Source organism: Vigna unguiculata, chromosome 1 (assembly GCF_037176805.1).
Source record: "Vigna unguiculata cultivar grain cowpea cultivar isolate G323 ecotype 2 chromosome 1, ASM3717680v1, whole genome shotgun sequence".
Classification (NCBI taxonomy): Eukaryota; Viridiplantae; Streptophyta; class Magnoliopsida; order Fabales; family Fabaceae; genus Vigna; species Vigna unguiculata.
The window spans coordinates 34138081-34157123 of NC_140792.1; the positions used below are offsets into that span (position 1 = coordinate 34138081).

The window sequence follows — 19043 nt, forward strand, 5'->3', positions numbered from 1 at the left end:
AATTTCATTTTTTCACAAAACAACCCACCAAGCCATCTACCTATGTCGTGGTGCACCGACCAACTTGGCCATGTGCAAAACCCACCGAACTCAAAACTTTCGTGCGTCAAGACTTTCATGGTATTCATTTGTGAACATTTGTAGGTCATTCAAACTCTCACATGCAAAAACCACGATTTTCATTTTTTCACAAAACAACCCACAAGGCCATCTAGCTATGCCGTGGTGCACCAACCAACTTGGCCATGTGCAAAACCTACCGAACTTAAAACTTTCGAGGACCAAGAGTTATATGGTAATCATTTGGGAGATTTGTACACCATTCCAACATTCACATTTCAGAAACCACGAATTTCATTTTTTCACAAAACAACCCACCAAGCCATCTACGTATGTCGTGGTGCTCCGACCAACTTGGCAATGTGCAAAACCCACAAAACTCAAAATTTTCGTGCATCAAGACTTTCATGGTATTCATTTGTTGACATTTGTAGGTCATTCCAACCCTCACATGTCAAAAACCACGAATTTCATTTTTTCACAAAACAACCCACCAAGCCATCTAGCTATGTCGTGGTGCACCGACCAACTTGGCCATGTGCAAAACCCACCGACCTCAAAACTTTCGTGCACCAAGAATTTTATGGTATTAATTTGGGGACATTTGTAGATCATTTCAACATTGACATCTCAAAAACCACAAATTTCATTTTTTCACAAAACAACCCACAAAGTCATCTAGTTGTGCCGTGGTGCACCGACCAACTTGGCCATGTGCAAAACCCGCCAACCTCAAAACTTTCGTGCACCAAGAATTTTATGGTATTCATTTGCGGACATTTGTAGATCATTTCAACCTTCACATCTCAAAAACCACGAATTTCATTTTTTTCCCAAAACAACCGACAAGGTCATCTAGCTACGGCGTGGTGCACCGACCAACTTGGCCATGTGCAAACCCCATCGACCTCAAAACTTTCGTGCACCAAGAATTTTATGGTATTTATTTGGGGACATTTGTAGTTCATTTCAATATTCACATCTCAAAAACCACGAATTTCATTTTTTCACAAAACAACCCACAAGGCCATCTAGCTATGCCGTGGTGCACCAACCAACTTGGCCATGTGCAAAACCTACCGAACTTAAAACTTTCGAGGACCAAGAGTTATATGGTATTCATTTGGGAGATTTGTACACCATTCCAATATTCACATTTCAGAAACCACGAATTTCATTTTTTCACAAAACAACCCACCAAGCCATCTACGTATGTCGTGGTGCTCTGACCAACTTGGCAATGTGCAAAACCCACAGAACTCAAAATGTTCGTGCATCAAGACTTTCATGGTATTCATTTGTTGACATTTGTAGGTCATTCCAACCCTCACATGCCAAAAACCACGATTTTCATTTTTTCACAAAACAACCCACCAAGCCATCTAGCTATGTCGTGGTGCACTGACCAACTTGGCCATGTGCAAAACCTACCGAACCTAAAACTTTCGAGGACCAAGAGTTATATGGTATCCATTTGGGGAGATTTGTACACCATTCCAACATTCACATCTCAGAAACCACGAATTTCATTTTTTCACAAAACAACCCACCAAGCCATCTACCTATGTCGTGGTGCACCGACCAACTTGGCCATGTGCAAAACCCACCGAACTCAAAACTTTCGTGCGTCAAGACTTTCATGGTATTCATTTGTGAACATTTGTAGGTCATTCCAACCCTCACATGTCAAAAACCACGAATTTCATTTTTTCAAAAAACAACCCACCAAGCCATCTAGCTATGTCGTGGTGCACCGACCAACTTGGCCATGTGCAAAACCCACCGACCTCAAAACTTTCGTGCACCAAGAATTTTATGGTATTAATTTGGGGACATTTGTAGATCATTTCAACATTGACATCTCAAAAACCACAAATTTCATTTTTTCACAAAACAACCCACAAAGCCATCTAGTTGTGCCGTGGTGCACCGACCAACTTGGCCATGTGCAAACCCTACCGAACTTAAAACTTTCGAGGACCAAGAGTTATATGGTATTCATTTGGGGAGATTTCTACACCATTCCAACATTCACATCTCAGAAACCACGAATTTCATTTTTTCACAAAACAACCCATCAAGCCATCTAACTATGTCGTGGTGCACCGACCAACTTGGCCAAATGCAAAACCCACGGACCTCAAAACTTTTGTGCACCAAGAATTTTATGGTATTCATTTGCGGACATTTGTAGATCATTTCAACATTCACATCTCAAAAATCACGAATTTCATTTTTTCACAAAACAACCCACAAGGTCATCTCGTTATGCCGTGGTGCACCGACCAATTTGGCCATGTGCAAAACCCACCGAACTTAAAACTTTCGAGCACCAAGAATTATATGATATTCATTTGGGGAGATTTGTAGACCATTCCAACCTTCACATCTCAGAAACCACGAATTTCATTTTTTCATAAAACAACCCACCAAACCATCTACATATGTCGTGGTGCACCGACCAACTTGGCCATGTGCAAACCACACGACCTCAAAACTTTCGTGCACCAAGAATTTTATAGTATTTATTTGGGGACATTTGTAAATCATTTCAATCGTCACATCTCAAAAACCACGAATTTTATTTTTTTACAAAATAACCCACCAAGTAATTTAGCAATGCCGTGGTGCACCGACCAACTTGGCCATGTGCAAAACACACCGACCTCAAAACTTTTGTGCAACAAGAATTTTATGCTATTCATTTAGGGACATTTGTAGATCATTTCAACATTATAATCCCAAAAACCACGAATTTCATTTTTTCACAAAACAACTCACCAAGCCATATACCTATGCCGTGGTGCACCGACCAACTTGCCCATGTGCAAAACCCGCCAACCTCAAAACTTTCGTGCACCAAGAATTTTATGGTATTCATTTGCGGACATTTGTAGATCATTTCAACCTTCACATCTCAAAAACCACGAATTTCATTTTTTTCCCAAAACAACCGACAAGGTCATCTAGCTACAGCGTGGTGCACCGACCAACTTGGCCATGTGCAAACCCCATCGACCTAAAAACTTTCGTGCACCAAGAATTTTATGGTATTTATTTGGGGACATATGTAAATCATTTCAACCATCACATGTCAAAAACCACGAATTTCATTTTTTCACAAAACAACCCACCAAGCCATCTAGCTATGTCTTGCTGCACCGACCAACTTGGCCATGTGCAAAACCCACCGACCTTAAAACTTTCGTGCATCAAGAATTTTATGGTATTCATTTGGGGACATTTGTAGTTCATTTCAATATTCACATCTCAAAAACCACGAATTTCATTTTTTCACAAAACAACCCACAAGGCCACCTAGCTATGCCGTGGTGCACCAACCAACTTGGCCATGTGCAAAACCTACCGAACTTAAAACTTTCGAGGACCAAGAGTTATATGGTATTCATTTGGGAGATTTGTACACCATTCCAATATTCACATTTCAGAAACCACGAATTTCATTTTTTCACAAAACAACCCACCAAGCCATCTACGTATGTCGTGGTGCTCTGACCAACTTGGCAATGTGCAAAACCCACAGAACTTAAAATTTTCGTGCATCAAGACTTTCATGGTATTCATTTGTTGACATTTGTAGGTCATTCCAACCCTCACATGCCAAAAACCACGATTTTCATTTTTTCACAAAACAACCCACCAAGCCATCTAGTTATGTCGTGGTGCACCGACCAACTTGGCCATATGCAAAACCCACCGAACTCAAAACTTTCGTGCGTCAAGACTTTCATGGTATTCATTTGTGAACATTTGTAGGTCATTCCAACCCTCAAATGTCAAAAACCACGATTTTCATTTTTTCACAAAACAACCCACCAAGCCATCTAGCTTTGTCGTGGTGCACCGACCAACTTGGCCATGTGCAAAACCCACCGACCTCAAAACTTTCATACGCCAAGAATTTTATGATATTCATTTGGGGACATTTGTAGATCATTTCAACATTCACATCTCAAAAACCACGAATTTCAGTTTTTTCACAAAACAACCCACAAGGCCATCTAGTTATGCCGTGGTGCACCGACCAACTTGGCCATGTGCAAAAGCTACCGAACCTAAAACTTTCGAGGACCAAGAGTTATATGGTATCCATTTGGGGAGATTTGTACACCATTCCAACATTCACATCTCAGAAACCACGAATTTCATTTTTTCACAAAACAACCCACCAAGCCATCTACCTATGTCGTGGTGCACCGACCAACTTGGCCATGTGCAAAACCCACCGAACTCAAAACTTTCGTGCGTTAAGACTTTCATGGTATTCATTTGTGAACATTTGTAGGTCATTCCAACCCTCACATGTCAAAAATCACGATTTTCATTTTTTCACAAAACAACCCACCAAGCCATCTAGTTTTGTCGTGGTGCACCGACCAACTTGGCCATGTGCAAAACCCACCGACCTCAAAACTTTCATGCGCCAAGAATTTTATGATATTCATTTGGGGACATTTGTAGATCATTTCAACATTCACATCTCAAAAACCACGAATTTCAGTTTTTTCACAAAACAACCCACAAGGCCATCTAGTTATGCCATGGTGCACCGACCAACTTGGCCATGTGCAAAACCTACCGAACTTAAAACTTTCGAGGACCAAGAGTTATATGGTATTCATTTGGGGAGATTTCTACACCATTCCAACATTCACATCTCAGAAACCACGAATTTCATTTTTTCACAAAACAACCCACCAAGCCATCTACCTATGTCGTGGTGCACCGACCAACTTGGCCATGTGCAAAACCCACAAAACTCAAAATTTTCGTGCATCAAGACTTTCATGGTATTCATTTGTTGACATTTGTAGGTCATTCCAACCCTCACATGTCAAAAACCACGAATTTCATTTTTTCACAAAACAACCCACCAAGCCATCTAGCTATGTCGTGGTGCACCGACCAACTTGGCCATGTGCAAAACCCACAGAACTCAAAACTTTCGTGCGTCAAGACTTTCATGGTATTCATTTGTGAACATTTGTAGGTCATTACAACCCTCACATGTCAAAAACCACGAATTTCATTTTTTCACAAAACAACCCACCAAGCCATCTACATATGTCGTGGTGCACCGACCAACTTGGCCATGTGCAAACCACACGACCTCAAAACTTTCGTGCACCAAGAATTTTATAGTATTTATTTGGGGACATTTGTAAATCATTTCAACCATCACATCTCAAAAACCACGAATTTTATTTTTTCACAAAACAACCCACCAAGCAATTTAGCAATGCCGCGGTGCACCGACCAACTTGGCCATGTGCAAAACCCACCGATCTCAAAACTTTCGTGCGTCAAGACTTTCATGGTATTCATTTGTGAACATTTGTAGATCATTCAAACTCTCACATGTCAAAAACCACGAATTTCATTTTTTCACAAAACAACCCACCAAGGCATCTAGCTATGTCGTGGTGCACCGACCAACTTGGCCATGTGCCAAACCCACAGACCTCAAAACTTTCGTGCACCAAGAATTTTATAGTATTCATTTTGGGACCTTTGTAAGTCATTTCAACCATCACATCTCAAAAACCACGAATTTTATTTTTTCACAAAACAACCCACCAAGTCATCTAACTATGTCGTGGTGCACCGACCAACTTGGCCAAATGCAAAACCCACGGACCTCAAAACTTTTGTGCACCAAGAATTTTATGGTATTCATTTGCGGACATTTGTAGATCATTTCAACATTCACATCTCAAAAATCACGAATTTCATTATTTCACAAAACAACCCACAATGTCATCTCATTATGCCGTGGTGCACCGACCAATTTGGCCATGTGCAAAACCCACCGAACTTAAAACTTTCGAGCACCAAGAATTATATGATATTCATTTGGGGAGATTTGTAGACCATTCCAACCTTCACATCTAAGAAACCACGAATTTCATTTTTTCATAAAACAACCCACCAAACCATCTACATATGTCGTGGTGCACCGACCAACTTGGCCATGTGCAAACCACACGACCTCAAAACTTTCGTGCACCAAGAATTTTATAGTATTTATTTGGGGACATTTGTAAATCATTTCAATCGTCACATCTCAAAAACCACGAATTTTATTTTTTTACAAAATAACCCACCAAGTAATTTAGCAATGCCGTGGTGTACCGACCAACTTGGCCATGTGCAAAACCCACCGACCTCAAAACTTTTGTGCACCAAGAATTTTATGCTATTCATTTAGGGACATTTGTAGATCATTTCAACATTATAATCCCAAAAACCACGAATTTCATTTTTTCACAAAACAACTCACCAAGCCATCTACCTATGCCGTGGTGCACCGACCAACTTGCCCATTTGCAAAACCCGCCAACCTCAAAACTTTCGTGCACCAAGAATTTTATGGTATTCATTTGCGGACATTTGTAGATCATTTCAACCTTCACATCTCAAAAACCACGAATTTCATTTTTTTCCCAAAACAACCGACAAGGTCATCTAGCTACGGCGTGGTGCACCGACGAACTTGGCCATGTGCAAACCCCATCGACCTCAAAACTTTCGTGCACCAAGAATTTTATGGTATTTATTTGGGGACATTTGTAAATCATTTCAACCATCACATGTCAAAAACCACGAATTTCATTTTTTCACAAAACAACCCACCAAGCCATCTAGCTATACTGTGGTGCACCGACCAACATGACCATGTGCAAAATCCACCGAACTCAAAACTTTCGTGCACCAATAATTTTATGGTATTCGTTTGAGAACATTTGTAAATCATTTCAACCTTCACATCTCAAAAACCAGGAATTTTATTTTTTCACAAAACAACCCACCAAGCAATTTAGCAATGTCGTGGTGCACCGACCAACATGGCCATGTGCAAGACCCACCGAACTCAAAACTTTCGTGCGTCAAGACTTTCATGGTATTCATTTGTGAACATTTGTAGGTCATTCCAACCCTCACATGTCAAAAACCACGATTTTCATTTTTTCACAAAACAACCCACCAAGCCATCTAGCTTTGTCGTGGTGCACCGACCAACTTGGCCATGTGCAAAACTCACCGACCTCAAAACTTTCATGCGCCAAGAATTTTATGATATTCATTTGGGGACATTTGTAGATCATTTCAACATTCACATCTCAAAAACCACGAATTTCAGTTTTTTCACAAAACAACCCACAAGGCCATCTAGTTATGCCGTGGTGCACCGACCAACTTGGCCATGTGCAAAACCTACCGAACCTAAAACTTTCGAGGACCAAGAGTTATATGGTATCCATTTGGGGAGATTTGTACACCATTCCAACATTCACATCTCAGAAACCACGAATTTCATTTTTTCACAAAACAACCCACCAAGCCATCTACCTATGTCGTGGTGCACCGACCAACTTGGCCATGTGCAAAACCCACCGAACTCAAAACTTTCGTGCGTCAAGACTTTCATGGTATTCATTTGTGAACATTTGTAGGTCATTCCAACCCTCACATGTCAAAAACCACGAATTTCATTTTTTTACAAAACAACCCACCAAGCCATCTAGCTATGTCGTGGTGCACCGACCAACTTGGCCATGTGCAAAACCCACCGAACTCAAAACTTTCGTGCGTCAAGACCTTCATGGTATTCATTTGTGAACATTTGTAGCTCATTACAACCCTCACATGTCAAAAACCACGAATTTCATTTTTTTCCCAAAACAACCGACAAGGTCATCTAGCTACGGCGTGGTGCACCGACCAACTTGGCCATGTGCAAACCCCATCGACCTCAAAACTTTCGTGCACCAAGAATTTTATGGTATTTATTTGGGGACATTTGTAGTTCATTTCAATATTCACATCTCAAAAACCACGAATTTCATTTTTTCACAAAACAACCCACAAGGCCATCTAGCTATGCCGTGGTGCACCAACCAACTTGGCCATGTGCAAAACCTACCGAACTTAAAACTTTCGAGGACCAAGAGTTATATGGTATTCATTTGGGAGATTTGTACACCATTCCAATATTCACATTTCAGAAACCACGAATTTCATTTTTTCACAAAACAACCCACCAAGCCATCTACGTATGTCGTGGTGCTCTGACCAACTTGGCAATGTGCAAAACCCACAGAACTCAAAATTTTCGTGTATCAAGACTTTCATGGTATTCATTTGTTGACATTTGTAGGTCATTCCAACCCTCACATGTCAAAAACCACGAATTTCATTTTTTCACAAAACAACCCACCAAGCCATCTAGTTATGTCGTGGTGCAGCGACCAACTTAGCCATGTGCAAAACCCACCGACCTCAAAACTTTCGTGCACCAAGAATTTTATGGTATTAATTTGGGGACATTTGTAGATCATTTCAACATTGACATCTCAAAAACAACAAATTTCATTTTTTCACAAAACAACCCACAAAGCCATCTAGTTGTGCCGTGGTGCACCGACCAACTTGGCCATGTGCAAACCCCATCGACCTCAAAACTTTCGTGCACCAAAAATTTTATGGTATTTATTTGGGGACATTTGTAAATCATTTCAACCATCACATCTCAAAACCACAAATTTTATTTTTTCACAAAACAACCCACCAAGCAATTTAGCAATGCCGCGGTGCACCGACCAACTTGGCCATGTGCAAAACCCACCGATCTCAAAACTTTCGTGCGTCAAGACTTTCATGGTATTCATTTGTGAACATTTGTAGGTCATTCAAACTCTCACATGTCAAAAACCACGATTTTCATTTTTTCACAAAACAACCCACCAAGCCATCTAGCTATGTCGTGGTGCACCGACCAACTTGGCCATGTGCAAAACCCACCGAACTCAAAACTTTCGTGCGTCAAGACTTTCATGGTATTCATTTGTGAACATTTGTAGGTCATTCCAACCCTCACATGTCAAAATCCACGATTTTCATTTTTTCACAAAACAACCCACCAAGCCATCTAGCTATGTCGTGGTGCACCGACCAACTTGGCCATATGCAAACCCCACCGAACTTAAAACTTTCATTCACCAAAAATTTAATGATATTCATTTGGGTACAATTGTAGGCCATTTCAACCTTCACATCTAAAAAACCACGAATTTCATTTTTTCACAAAACAACCCACCAAACCATCTACATGTGTCGTGGTGCACCGACCAACTTGGCCATGTGTCAAACCCACAGACCTCAAAACTTTCGTGCACCAAGAATTTTATAGTATTCATTTTGGGACATTTGTAGATCATTTCAACATTATAATCCCAAAAACCACGAATTTCATTTTTTCACAAAACAACTCACCAAGTCATCTAGCTATGTCGTGGTGCACCGACCAACTTGCCCATGTGCAAAACCCGCCAACCTCAAAACTTTCGTGCACCAAGAATTTTATGGTATTCATTTGCGGACATTTGTAGATCATTTCAACCTTCACATCTCAAAAACCATGAATTTCATTTTTTTCCCAAAACAACCGACAAGGTCATCTAGCTACGACGTGGTGCACCGACCAACTTGGCCATGTGCAAATCCCATCGACCTCAAAACTTTCGTGCACCAAGAATTTTATGGTATTTATTTGGGGACATTTGTAAATCATTTCAATCGTCACATCTCAAAAACCACGAATTTTATTTTTTTACAAAATAACCCACCAAGTAATTTAGCAATGCCGTGATGCACCGACCAACTTGGCCATGTGCAAAACCCACCGACCTCAAAACTTTTGTGCACCAAGAATTTTATGGTATTCATTTGGGGACATTTGTAGATCATTTCAACATTATAATCCCAAAAACCACGAATTTCATTTTTTCACAAAACAACTCACCAAGTCATCTAGCTATGCCGTGGTGCACCGACCAACTTGCCCATGTGCAAAACCCGCCAACCTCAAAACTTTCGTGCATCAAGAATTTTATGGTATTCATTTGGGGACATTTGTAGTTCATTTCAATATTCACATCTCAAAAACCACGAATTTCATTTTTTCACAAAACAACCCACAAGGTCATCTAGCTACGACGTGGTGCACCGACCAACTTGGCCATGTGCAAACCCCATCGACCTCAAAACTTTCGTGCACCAAGAATTTTATGGTATTTATTTGGGGACATTTGTAAATCATTTCAACCATCACATCTCAAAAACAACGAATTTTATTTTTTCAACAAACAACCCCCAAGTAATTTAGCAATGCCGTGGTACACCGACCAACTTGGCCATGTGCAAAACCAATCGAACTCAAAACTTTTGTGCATCAAGACTTTCATGGTATTCATTTGTGGACATTTGTGGGTCATTCCAACCCTCGCATTTGAAAAACTTTCGGGCACCAAAACTTTCATGGTATTCATTTAGGGACTAGGTCATTCCAACCCTCACATCTAAAAAACCAAGAATTTCATTTTTTCACAAAACCCCCCACCAAGCCATCTAGCAATGCCGTGGTGCACCGACCAACTTGGCCATGTGCAAAACCCACCGACCTCAAAACTTTCGTGCACCAAGACTTTCATGGTATTCATTTGGGGACATTTGTAGGCCATTCGAACCCTCACATCTCAAAAACCACGAATTTCATTTTTTCACAAAACAATCATCCAAGCACTCTAGCAATGTCGTGGTGCACCGATAAACTTGGCCATGTGCAAAACCCCCCGAATTCAAAACTTTCGGGTACCAAGACTTTCATGGTATTCATTTAGGGAATAGGTCATTCCAACCTTCACATCTCAAAAACCACGAATTTCATTTTTTCACCAAACAACCCACCAAGCCACCAAGCAATGTCGTGGTGCAACGACCAACTTGGCCATGTGCAAAACCCACCGAACTTAAAACTTTCGTGCACCAAGAATTTTATAGTATTCATTTGAGGACATTTGTAGGCTATTTCAACCTTCACATCTCAAAAACCACGAATTTCATTTTTTCACAAAATAACCCGCCAAGCCATCTACCTATGTCATGGTCGAGCGACCAACTTGGCCATGTGCAAAACCCACCAACCTCCAAACTTTCATGCTCCAAGAATTTTATGGTATTCATTTGGGGACATTGGTAGACAATTCCAACCTTCACATCTCAAAAACCACGAATTTCATTTTTCACCAAACAACCCACCAAGCCATCTAGCGTTGCCGTGGTGCACCGACCAATTTGGCCATGTGCAAACCCCCCCCCCCCCGAACTCAAAACTTTCGGACACCAAGACTTTCATGGTATTCATTTAGGGACTAGGCCATTCCAACCCTCACATCTCAAAAACCACGAATTTCATTTTTTCACAAAACACCCCACCAAGCCATCTAGATATGTCGTGGTGCACCGACCAACTTGGTCATGTGCAAAACCCACCAACCTCAAAACTTTCGTGCACCAAGAATTTTATGGTATTCATTTGGGGACATTTGTAGATCATTTCAACATTCACATCTCCAAAACCACAAATTTCATTTTTTCACAAAACAACCCACCAAGCCATCTACCTATGTCATGGTGCACCGACCAACTTGGCCATGTGCAAAACCCACCGAACTTAAAACTTTCGTGAACCAAGAATTATATGGTATTCATTTGGAAAGATTTGTAGACCATTCCAACATTCATATCTCAGAAACCACGAATTTTATTTTTCACAAAACAATCCACCAAGCAATCTACCTATATTGTGGTGCACCGACCAACTTGTCCATGTGCAAAACCAACCAAACTTAAAACTTTCATGCACCAAGAATTTAATGGTATTCATTTGGGGACATTTATAGGCCATTCCAACCTTCACATCTAAAAAACCACGAATTTCATTTTTTCACAAAACAACCCACCAATCATCTATCTATGTCGTGGTGCACCTACCAACTTGGCCATTTGCAAAACCCACTGAACTCAAAATTTTAGTGAACCAAGACTTTCATGGTATTCATTTGGGGACATTTGTAGGTCATTCCATCATTCACATCTCAACAACCACGAATTTCATTTTTTCACAAAACTTCCCACCAAGCCATCTAGAAATGTTGTCGTGCAACGACCAACTTGGCCATGTGCAAAACCCACCGAACTCAAAACTTTCGTGCACCAAGAATTTTATGGTATTCATTTGGGGATATTTGTAGGCCATTCCAACCTTCACATCTCAAAATCCACGAATTTCATTTTTTCACAAAACAACCCACCAAGCCACTACCTATACCGTGGTGCACCGACCAACTTGGTCATGTACAAAACCCACGGAACTTAAAACTTCCGTGCACTAAGAATTTTATGGTATTCATTTGGGGACATTTGCAGGCAATTCCAACTTTCACATCTCAAAAACTACAAATTTTATTTTTTTCACAAAACAACCCACCAAGCCATCTATCTACCTATGTCGTGGTACACCGACCAACTTGGCCATATGCAAAACCCACCGAACTTAAAACTTTCGTGTACCAAAAATTTTATTGTATTGATTTGGGGACATTTGCAGGCCATTCCAACCTTCACATCTCAAAAAATCACGAATTTCATTTGTTCACAAAACAACCCACCAAGCCATCTACCTACGCCGTGGTGCACCGAACAAATTGGCCATGTGCAAAACCCACCGAACTCAAAACTTTCGTCCACTAAGAATTTTATGGTATTCACTTGGGGACATTTGAAGGTCATTCCAACCTTCACATCTCAAAAACCACGAATTTTATTTTTTTACAAAACAACCCACCAAGCAATCTACCTATGCCGTGGTGCACCGACCAACTTAGGCATATGCAAAACCCACTGCACTTAAACTTTTGTGCACAACGAATTTTATGGTATTCATTTGGAAACATTTGTAGGTCATTCCAACCTCCACATCTCAAAAACCATGAATTTTTTTTTTTCACAAAACAACTCACCAAGTCATCTACCTATGTCATAATGCACCAACCAACTTGGCCATGTGCAAAACCCACCGAACATCAAACTTTCGTGCACCAAAAATTTTATAATATTCATTTGGAGATATTTGTAGTTGGTAACCCATGAAAACACTGTTATTTAAGATTTTTTTCTATAACTACACTGTTAATAAGGATACTCAAAATTATAATATAAGACTAGTTGATATATATATATATATATATATATATATATATATATATATAATACCATTTGTTAATAAAGTAAGATACAATCTTTTTTTCTAGTAATAACACTAGTAGAAAATGATAAAATCAATTACATACACCTTTAGTCACCGAAATTAAATAGTAATAAAAACCTTTTTTGCAAAATAGTTAGTCATATTGATGACTAAACAATCACCTAAATTGTGTTTGCTAATTAGTCATTAAAAATTTGGTCACCTTGAAGTATTAAAGACTAATTTAACAACCAAATTTTTATCATTGATTCGGTAACTAATACAAACAAATTTTAATTTAATAAAATGATTTTCGATGCCGAATCGGTCGTAAATAAATGTAGTAAAGTACATGAAAGTATCTTATATACTATATATACTATATGTTGCATTTTGTATGCATGAAGGACCATGCAGTTTAATAATTACATTCTCTAAAAATATTTTTTTTAGTTTTCTATTTAACTGTCTAATGGGTTTTGATCTACAATCATGTTAATGTAAAGCAATAAAATTTATATTAAGCATAAATAAGATAAAATATCAACTCAATAAGTTAAAAACTCACCTCTAATTCCAACTCAATTATGAAATGAGAATTATGAAAATCTAGCAGTGAAAGAAACATAATGGAGTTAGCTTTTCAATCTTGAAGGATATAATATTCAAATATTTTAAATGAAACAAACAACAATTAGAAAGAGTGAGAATGTTTGTTGATGTGTAGGTTCTGTTTATTCACAAATATAGTGGAGGCATGACTCTTGAATCACTATGAGTTACTTCCTATCAGCAACAACTATGACCTATTCTCAACACCTTACAAATGACCTTCCAGAGCCATTTATTCACAAAAATTACTCCTCGAAGATTTTCTCTTACTCTTATTATTTTAAAGAAAAAAAATATAATTGGAAAAATTGGAGCACAAGGTGTGTTCAAACGTACCTCTTACTATATTAATCTAATTCTCTAACCATTTGAGACCATGCACTAAAACTACACCAGACTAATAGACAGTGTACGAGTAATGGCTTTTGGAGTTTGTAGTTTCTTTATTTACTTAATGCAAGCTTGGTTGAATATAAAATAACATCTAATTTCATGTCAAATGGATATCTAAGATTATATTTTATTAATAAAACAATTTTATAAAACATAATAATAAGATATAGTTACACGACTTTTGATAATTTCAAAAATTAAAATAATATTTTATATCTTTTTCTTAAATCAATCATACAAATTATATTACAATGATTGAGGACTCGAGGCACAAATGTAGATTGATGATCCAACCCTTATTCCCATTATTGCTCTTCAATATTTTAATCTTTCGCATAGCAGACACAATATTACAAGTAAAAGAATCCAACAATTCCAAATTAACATTAATCTTTGCCTTTGTATGATATCATACATAATCTGAAATAATCTAACCATTTTAAAGGAACAACACACCTATTATTGGGTCTGAGAAGAGGATCAGAATACAATACCATGTGAATAATCTATGCCAGATGATATAATTTAAAGCAGGCTTCAAATACAAGAAAAATCTGGACACACAATAATAAAAAATATTCCTGATGTAACAATCAGCTAAACTTCAACTATTCAGCCAATAAATACTAGATGCTTAATTTTTTTTTCACGAGTGCAGAGTACAAACCCATGAGTTAAAGGGGTACATCTGAGCACGAGGGAGACCCATTAGCCTCCTATCAACTGTCTCATCATGAGATGAGGTGAGGGCAAACCATTTTCTTTGTGTAAAGGTGATTCTTTAATTGCATATAAAGGAATACCTTAGACAATAATAGGTCAAACACCTTCAACATAAGTAAGTCCAACATCAAGTGTCATGGAGTGACCCTCTTGAACATGTCCTCCAACATGTGACAAAGTTTAGAATTGAACTTATATCTAGAGGTGTCAATTTGGCCCCTAGCTCATGGGCCAAACCTAGCCCACTCTTCATAAAGTCCCCTTTTAGGAGGCCCCCAAATGAGGGGGCCAAAAAAAAACCACAGCCCCCAAAGCCTCCTCTCTAGTGGGTTAGGACTAGGGCTAAGGTGGGTTAACCCCCCAAATAATACTACATTAAGCCAGAGTCAAAGATTAAGTTGAGCGACCCGAACGGACCCGATGACCCGGACGGGCTCGACGACCCGGACGAGCCCAATGACCAGCACAGACCCGATGACAAGGACAAACCAGACAACCAAGATGAGCCCGACGACCAGGACGAGCTGGATAACCCGGACATGGCAGACAACACGGACGGACCCGAAAACCCGGACGGGCCAGAGGACCAAGATGGGCCCGACGACCAGGACGGGCATGACAACCCGGACATGCCAGACAACACAGACGAACCCGACGACCCAAACGGGCCTGAAAACCCGGATGGGCCAGACGAGCCAGACGGGCCCTACGACCCAGACGAGCCCAACGATCTAAACGGGCCGACGACCCGAACGGGCCCAACGATCCAGACAGGCCCAATGATCCAGACAGGCCCAATGATCCAGACAGGCCCAACGACCCGAACGGGCTCGACGACTCGTATGGACTCGATGATCCAAACGGGCCTGACGACCCGAACGGGCCCAACGAGCCAAACGGGCCCGACGATCGGAACAGGCTCGACGAACCAGACAGGCCCGATGACCCAGACGTGCCAGATCACCGGAACAGGCCTGACGACCCAGACGAGCCCGACGACCCAGACGAGCCCGACGACCCGAACGGGCCCCACGACCCGAACGAGTCCGACGACGTGAACGGGCCTAACGACCCGAACGCGCTCGACAACTCGGATGGGCCAAATGACCTGTTCGGGTCGTTGGGTATGTCTGGGTCGTCGGGCCCGTTCGGATCATTGGGCCCGTCTAGGTCATTGGGCCCGTTCCGGTTGTCGGGCCCGTTCGAGTCGTCTGGCACGTTAGGGTCGTCAAGCAAGTTTGTGTCGTCGGGCATGTCTGGGTCGTCGGGCCTGTTCGGGTCGTCGGGCCTGTCTGGATCATTGGTCCCGCTCGGATCGTCGGGCCCATCAGTGTCGTCGGGCTTGTTCATATCGTTTGTCTCGGCCGGGTTGTTAGGCCTGTCCGGGTTGTCGGGCTCGTCTAGGTCGTATGGCCTGTCTTGGTTGTTAGGCCCATCTGGCTCGTTCGGCCCGTCTGGGTTGTCGGGCATGTTTGTGTCGTCGGTCCCATCTGGGTCGTTAGGCCCGTCTGGGTTGTAGGACCCGTCCGGGTCGTCGGGTCCATACGGGTCGTCGGGCTTGTTTGGGTCAGAGGGCCTGTCAAGTTCATCGGTCCTGTCTGGGTCATTGGGCCCGTCCAGGTCATCGAGCATGCCCGGGTCGTCGGACCCTTCCATGTCGTTGGGCTTGTCCGTGTTGTCGGGTTTGTCCTGTATTCGGGCTCGTCTGGGTCGTCGGGCCCGTTCGGGTTGTTGGGCCTGTTTGGATCATCGGGCCCGTTCGAGTCGTCGTTCTTGTCGAGGTCATAGGGCAGGTCCGAGTCGTTAGACCTATTCGGGTCGTCGTGCTTGTCTGGTTCGTTGGGCTTGTCCCACAGATAGTAATATATTTTAAAAAATAATATATTTTTCGTGTGGAAGATGAAAGCCCATGGGTTGGCCCTAGCCCACAGGGCTTTTGTAGGGTTTTTGGCCCTGTGGACTTCTTTGTTGGGGTCTTTTTTTCAATGTGGGCTTTTTTGGCCCTAGCCCACATGGCAGGACCAAATCCTGTGGGCTGGACCAAATTGACACCTCTACTTATATCATTATACTAACCCTTTGATATATATATATATATATATATATATATATATATATATATATATATATATATATATATATATATATATATATATATATATATATATATATGATAAAACATTAAATGTATCAGGCATTCTCAATCACTTTGGGAGATAAAATTAAGTCCTTTAATTGAAGGACATTTGGAGATTATTATTTTGAGGTTTTGTCCATTTCCACCTCCTACATCAACCAATTTCGATATTACCTCAAATCTAGTATACATTTCAAGTATTCTATTCATATCCGTTACACACAAATCTGCCATAAACTTGTTAAAATTTTGGTTCATTACTGTTCAACCTGGAATTGAATGAGGATACACTGCAGTTCAAACTAAAATCATATATTTCGAAGGGAAGCTGAACATACACACATATAATCAAACAAAACAAAAGAAAGGAAATGAAATAATATCAATTGGAAAGGGAACGCACCACACACACAGAGATAAATTGGGAAGGGAAGGGAGCGCACCTGTTACGTCGCTGCCGTGGGAGTGCGACGCCGCCGAGGGTGATCGTCGCCACCTAGTTAGCTTCACCGCTGTGAGGAGAAAGATCATCAACGATTAGGGCAAACGATAACGAGAAAAGAAAAAAAAAAAATCCTACAACGAGAACGAACCTGGCTCTCGGACCGCGGTGGCCCACGGGTGACCGTCGTCGTCGTTAGTGAGCTCGCCACGGATGCTCGTCTTGTTCTGACTCTCGCGTTCTTCGTCGTGGACTTCGCGTTTCGTTTATAGTAGATAAGTGGAAGATGAATAGAAAATAGAAGAAGTGAAGAATGGGTTTCGAGCAAACAATAAAACCCAAAATTGGAACAAACAATGAACCGCGAAAGAATGATAGTAAAATAAAAAATTAATTAATTTTTTGTCCATGTTTCCGTTTTTTTAGTTTTAATATAGTCTTGAAATTTCAAAGATTGATATAATTTAATTTTTTTTTGTTAAATTTGGTATAATCATAATATTAACTTTAATGAAAAATTTTATCCATTTAAGAAATTTAACAAAAAAAATTAAATTATATTAATTTTTAAATATCCGAAATTATATTAAAACTTATTTTCTTTTCTATTATTTTTTTATTTTTCCCTTATTTTATTGAATATTTTGTTAATTTAACTTAATTATTTTATCTTCATGTTTCCATATTATTACTATTTATATTATAAATTTTTAACTTTTAATTTTCTAATTTTTTTTTTGTTTTTCATTTTTTATATTAATATATATATATATATATATATATATATATATATATTAGTTTCTTATTTTTTTTCTTTCTTTAATTATTTAAATATTTCTTTTAATAATCTTTAAAATAAATTATATTTATATGAACGAAATTAAATGTTGAAGCTTAATTTTACCGTTTGGGACAAGTAAGCAAAAATCAAATAAAAAACGGTTAACTACAACATATATACAAAATGACTAAGAAGCAAACAATTAATAACGGTAATATTTTGCTTCAAAATTTACAGTAGACTGGTGCTTTTAAACATATTAGCGATTACATATAGCGTATGTGTATTTGCATTTTTTATTTTTAAAAAATTTAAAATCAATAAAAAATATATATTTTTTAAAATAGTTGTTGAATATAAAATTAAAAAATATATATATAAAAAAATTAAATAATAATTTAAGACAAAAAAAAATTTGTAGAAAAATAATTAAAAGTAAATTATTTATAAAATAATTAATTTTTAAAATAACTAAAGATAAAACGAGTATTATGAAATATGGAAAAAAAAAGAATTCCCTTTATTGTTATAGAAGATAGATATAGATAACTGTTATTATATATTTATTATAAATAATTTATGTTATTATAAAATTTAGAAGACTACACCTTTATATGTTCAAATTTAATTCAGAAAAAAGATGAAAGTAATAAATTTAAAAGCAAACAATAAAAATAAGTATAACATAAAAATAAAAGTTGATAACCCATGAAAACACTATTATTTAAGATTTTTTTCTATAACTACTAATAAGGATACTCAAAATTATAATATAAGACTAGTTGAT

General features: G+C 39.3%; 1 protein-coding gene across 2 annotated transcripts in view; it reads right to left on the reverse strand.

The window, feature by feature from the left end:
• The window catches only part of LOC114193953 (Pectin lyase-like superfamily protein), a 76285-nt gene extending 58482 nt beyond the window's left edge, over positions 1-17803 (reverse strand). The window contains exons 1-3 of one of the 2 annotated variants that reach the window (XM_085671886.1): positions 17627-17803; positions 17477-17545; positions 13737-13777 (exon numbers count right to left, since the gene is read on the reverse strand). The gene's annotated coding sequence lies outside the window, so the exon portion shown is untranslated. The remainder of the gene's footprint in view (positions 1-13736; positions 13778-17476; positions 17546-17626) is intronic. The other variant, XM_028083962.2, reaches the window with a different exon arrangement.
• Between the last annotated feature and the right edge of the window lie 1240 nt (positions 17804-19043).